The following is a 6,201-nucleotide window of genomic DNA, read 5'->3' as shown; positions in this document are numbered from 1 at the left end:
TGCAGGTCATACAATCTCCCTAGACCTGTTTGTTTCCCAGATATTAGGTTAAGAGTTTGTGTTTCTGGACCGTAGCCCTCAGTGGTGCTTAATTCAAAAAGGAAGAAACCCCAAGAGAAAACCTGATCCTCTCTGGGAGGGGCTAGCCTGGAAGGTACAGTATTTGAAGGCCTGCCGATTGTGGAGCCTTCTCCTGATTGGCTGCTAATTACGCCATCCTCTTGACTGTGATTTTTGTTTTTTATTTTTAACTGTGGTGCTTAGCTCAATAGGAGAAATAAATGAGAAGGGAGCACAGAATCCTGTTGCTCTGAGAATCCTGAAATATTGAACCTGATAGCAATCCCACAGTATGCCTCCCCCACCCCAGCATTCTCATCTAAGTGAACATAAACAGCAAACTCAGACTTAAAAGGAAGTAGAGATGGCTTGTTTTTTATAAGAGAAAATGGAAGGATTCAGTAAAGGTCACGGACAGCTCCATCTTCCTAGCTTTGGTAACCTTGGGGGGGTCCATGTGATTGCTGGAATGTATATGAATATTAGATATTTTAGAACCAGCTGGCAGAGGAACTATTTTCCTTCCCAGATCATCTGCACCTCTATATAAAGATAGAACAGAGTCACATTTCGATGCCCTGGATGTCTTGATCATGAATTTAGCTCTGCTTTAGAGATGTTACTAGTCCCCATTCCTACACTCTACTGCTTATCATAATGCTTGTTATATTGTGTTATGTTAATTATAATATAATACAATGTAATGTAATATATTACATTATATATACTATATGTAATATAGTATATATAGGCATAATATAATATAATATATAGGGCATAATATAATATATGTAATGTAATATATTACATTATATGTACTATATATACTATAATATATATACTATAGTATTATATTATAATTATATTATAATTTGTATTATAATTTATTATATTATATTATATTATATTATTCCTGGGTTCATTGGAAATTCTTTTCATTCTATACTCCCTCCCTTTCATGACTCTCTGCAGACTCTCCCAAGATTAATTTAGGGAAGCTGTTAAAATCTTAGACCCTTCAAATGGAGGAACATTAAAGAATGTCTGGCCTAGTTCTGCAGATCACAGCTAAAGAGCACAGGCCCAGGGGGGCATTGAATGACAAAGGTCAGCCAGAGTGTTAGAGACAGAGTTTAGATGTCAAGCCTGGTGTTCTTTCCACCACTGACACTATCTCTCTTGCCAGGTGATTAGGTTGGGACGAATTTTGGCATGGTTCTGGAAAGCCCACTGTCTTATCTTTCTAGCTATAAATCCCTTTTTCCCAGTTCCTTCCTATTCCCTCCCTTGTCTCTCTCAAATTTTGAGTCCGATCCAGGAGCGGCAACAGGTGTTGGGCCTGCCTCTCGGCGAATCCTGAATCTTGGCTGGCAGGCTCCTGGGGGTGGAGCATGCCCTTGTGCCACCCGGTAGGCTGCCAGATCAGTTTCAAGGTCTCTCTGGTAACTTCCAAGGCCAATTCTACTAAAAGCTAATTTTTCCTTGGAGCATCCAGTGATTAGCATGAGGAAAATCTTCAGGTCTCCTCGGAGCTACCCACGGGTGAGGGAGATTTTATTGCTAACTGCCTTGAGCTCCCTAAGGATTTTTCTCTTTTGTACTAAGCTTGACATAGTATTAATATGCAATAGAGGCTATTAAAACATGCCTGTTGGAGGGGCACCTGGGTGGTTCAGTCAATTGAGCATCTGCCTTAGGCCCAGGTCTTGGTCCCAGGGTCCTGACCTGAGCCATCCATTGGGCTCCCTGCTCATCAGGGGGTCTGCTATTTGGTCCAACTTTCCAAAAGTCTATTTTTCATGAGGGCTTTAGGTCTCTCCTGGGAGGGAGCTTATCCTAAGGAAAGTGAGGAGATAGACAATGTGGGTCCAGAATGGACTCTTCAGAATTAAAGAGGAGTGAGTCTAGGTTCAGCATATCATGGACTGGTTTCCTGGCCTTGATGCAGCCCTACATCTGTGTCCCCATCATTGGCCCAAGCTTAGTAATTTATGGAGAGGAACAGGGGTGAGGAGGAATCAGCAAAATATAGAAAAGCTGCTTTACTAAAACTCTGAAGGGCATAAATGATACTTATTAGAAGCCCAGGTGATGAAGTATAGCATGATAAGGGGAGAAAAGTAGTCTCTCCTCTGCACAATCCATGTAATGGGTTCTCTGTACTGTGGGCTCCTGAAGGGTCAATGTCACCTGGCATGTGAGAGTCACTCTCTGAGTCTCCCAAAAATTAAGAGGAACATTTCTCAAGGAGCTAGGGTAACTTTGTCAAGAGGTAGAGGCAAGAGCTTATAAAACTACAACCAAATTTGAATCATAGAGTAGCAGAGCTGACAGGAACTACAGAGATCATCTAGGCTGCTAATTCTCAAACTGTGTTTCAGAGAAATTCTCAAATACCTGGGGGAGGGGAAGGAGTGCTACAGACGAAATATAAATGTGTAGTAGGTCAAGGAAGGGAGAAATTGATTTGACACAAGAAGGTTTTCAATAAAAGCAAAAGGATGAGGAGATGAATTAACCATCTAGGTCAAATGGCTAATAGCTGGAGGGGCTAAGACAAGAATCATGACTTCTGGTTTCTTGTGTATGGTCATATGGGACTTTAGCTGTTACTTTTCTAATGTGGTGGCTATGAGCAAATTACTCAGAATGGAAAGAATTTTGGGGTCATGGTGTATGTTTTGTCCGTGTGTTCCTACTCCTGGGAGAGGGGCAGAGTGGATGTGACTTTTGAATGCAACTGAGTGACTTTAAACAAATATGCTCTTCCTGGAGTGTGGTTTTCATTATTCTTATATCCTCAGGCTCACAAATCAGCCGGGGCAGAGATGCAGACAGAAAAGCCTAATGGAAGGAATATATTTGTTTCTAATTTAGAATAATAACGACCACACCCCACAAATCAAAATCAGGGAAACTTCCACTGCTCTGCAGCACTGTGTTGATCAGCATTTCCAAAAGAGTTCTAATATGCTCTTGAGAAGGGATTCCATATCAATACTTTGGGAGAATGTTCCATATTATATCCTTGTCTTGGAGACTAATGTTGCTCATAGAAAAGTCCCTGAAGAGCTCTGCAAAAGATGTCTATTTAATCTTAATCCAATATTTCGCAAACTTGCTTTCTGATGGAAACTTTTATTCATGGAATATCTATTACCGTACAGAACACACTTGTGAAATGCTGAGGTAAAGACTACTGACTGGGAGCGGAGGAGGTCTGGATTGTGGTCCTGGCTCTACCACCCACTTGCATTTTTCATCATATTTGGACTTCAGTTTCCTCATCTGCAAAGAAGAAGTTTGAAAGCAATGATCTAGAGAGAAACAGAAAACTACTGTTTATCGCACACTGACTCTGTGCCACACACTGGCATGCCATCAGGGTCCTGACCTTAGAAAGGCCCCATGGTTGGTTTAATCACCCGTCACCATCTGCTCTCACCATCTTGAAATTCTTCATAATATTTTAATAAGGAGCTCTGTGGTTTTTTTCTGCACTGGGCCCCATAAATTATGTAGCTGATCCTGTGAGGGTGTGTGTGCATTTAGAGAGAGAAAGAGAGAGATTATCTCTAATACTTAATCTCTCAACTTCACATCAGTCTAGTGAGAATGTGTGTGTATTACTATTTGTGATACAATATGGAAGCTGAGGTTGAAAGAGGTCAAATAAATTACTCAAGTGCACGTGAGGAGGGACCAGCAGAGCCCGGATTCCCAGCTAGTCCACTGGGCTCTAACGCTCTTGCTTTTCCCACTAGACCAGCTGCCAGGGCAAACATTCGGAAATTCTAAGATTCTTTTGTTCTTCCAACTAGTATTTCTAATTCAGTTGGAAGAACTGAACAGTTCTTCCAACTGAATTAGGGAGTGATGGACCAGATGTCAGTGAACACATGGCTGGGTGGCAGGGAATGAGTGGTTGTAGAAGTTAGACAGACATGGAGTCCAACAAACCTGGTTCTGCCATTTACTAACCATGTGACCTAGGGCTGTACTTCTGTGTTTCAGTCTGCCTCTTAAGTTATTATGAGGATTCAGTGACATAATGCGTTGCTTAACACATGGTAATCTCTCAAAAGATCATGACTATCTTTTTATTAACCTTTTTATTAACCACACTAGATTTGCTGTTGTGATATCAGAATACCAACTTTTTTTCTAGAGATTTTAATTATTTATTTGACACAGAGAGAGAGATCACAAGTAGGCAGAGGATCAGGGAGAGAGAGAGAGGGAAGCAGGCTCCCGGCTGAGCAGAGAGCCCAATGCGGGGCTTGATATCAGGACTCTGAGATAATGACCTGAGCTGAAGGAGAACACCAACTTTTTAGAACACCTTTGATTTATTCAATAACAAATGAAAGAACATTAGATTTCTTTACTTTTTCCTAAATCAAATCAAACTTTAATTTCTCTAATTCAAATCAAATTAAATTTAGCTTCACTTTCACTTACTAGGTTGGTGGGACATAACATTTCGGAGCTTTTGTTAGGATTCAAAAAACCTCAAGGCTTTCGCAACCTGGGAAACATGAGCAGCTGTGTTCAGCCCATTGTTGTCATAGCTCATTGTCCAAGCCGGTGTGTTGCAGTCAGATGTATCTGGCCCAGTTGCTCAAAGCATCTACTCCTATTCTATACCTGGCCACCAAGAGCTCCTGCATGGCTCCCAAAGCCATGGCTTGGTGTTCATTCCCCAGGTGTCCTTGTAGTCATCGCTGTAGAGATACTGGCAGAGAGCCAAGTATGGATCCCTACCACCCCTCCATCCTCCAAGCAAGGCTTGCTTCCCCCTCCAAACAATCCAGCTTTGTCCCTTCATGAAGGTACAGGTTGGGGGCTCAGTTATTAAGCAACTACCTTTGGCCCAGGTTGGATCCCAGGGTCCTGGGTTCAAGCCCTACATCAGGTTCCCTGCTCCGCAGGAAGCCTACTTCTCCCTCTCCCACTCACCTTGCTTATGTTCCTGCTTGTGTTCCTGCTCTTGCTCTCTCTCTCTCCATCAAATAAATAAATAAAATCTTTTAAAAAAAAAAAGAACATATAGGTTGGAAACAGGGACCTCTAAATGTGTTCCCCTGAGGTAAAGAAAGCCTCCCAACTTACAAAGGACTAACTGTCTTTCCAAAAAGAGTACAAAGGAAAATTTTCTATGTCTTTTTACTAAGTCCACAGCAGAAAAAAAATTAACTGATTAATTCATTCGATTACACCATGTTCTCAAACTTTTTCATCTTCTGGGAAGACTCCTGTAACCTATTTCTCCCTTGGCCACTGTATTTCACACTGAAGCCTACATGTCTTCAGTAAAGACTGAAACTGGGGAAGTAAAGGGTTTGGGGAAAGGACAGGACTAGACGGAATATGTTGCTGATTCTCCCCATTTCTGGGTGAGACTTTTCACAACCAACTGTTTGGAATTCCATATTTCAGATCTTCCGAACCCCTTAGGAACAATGAGCAGTGGGTGGAAAAAACACAGGCTTTGGAAGCCTTGATTTATAGGAGTATATTTATATGTAGTGGTGTTTGTATTGTAGAGGTCTTGGTAATAGGGTATTGCAACAGGTTAGGACACTGATGTCCATGGAACAGGTAAAAGGACAGGAAGTGCTGGGTCATTGGGAAAACGTTTTCCCCTGGTAGACGCGGTTATGCTAGGTGTCTGCCAAATGAAGAGCAAAATTAGAATTTTGCTCTAATGTAGCAACAGAGCTCTAGACCTGTCGTGCTGGGCCCTCTAGTGGCTAGTTCGTATTCAATGACCATAATGCTGTTTTCTCTAGTCTCCATCACTGTCTTGTCTTCTTTTTGGTTTCGTTAGAACGACTAAGACTTCCATCTATATTCTGCCCTCCCATCCCTCTATCATTACTGGCTCAGAGCTAGGGCACAGAGCTTGAGGGAAATATTGGTTCCTTTGGAAACAGACTGAGATGGAGAGTGGCATGCAGGTTTGGAGGGGAGTACCCCAGTAAAGAAGTGAGGAAGCAGGAGTGGGCAGAGGGAGAAGCTATCTCCCAATGTGGTTGCGGCTAAAGCCTCTGCTGATCCTAACGGGAGTTCTGGAGTTGAGATGGCACCTGACTCTTCCCAAATTGGTGCCATGGAACCAGAACTTTGTATCCCTGCATC

This window comes from Neovison vison, chromosome 7, assembly GCF_020171115.1.
Source record: "Neovison vison isolate M4711 chromosome 7, ASM_NN_V1, whole genome shotgun sequence".
Taxonomy (NCBI): Eukaryota; Metazoa; Chordata; class Mammalia; order Carnivora; family Mustelidae; genus Neogale; species Neogale vison.
The sequence above is the reverse complement of the archived record's forward strand: the minus strand, read 5'-3'. Positions refer to the sequence as shown.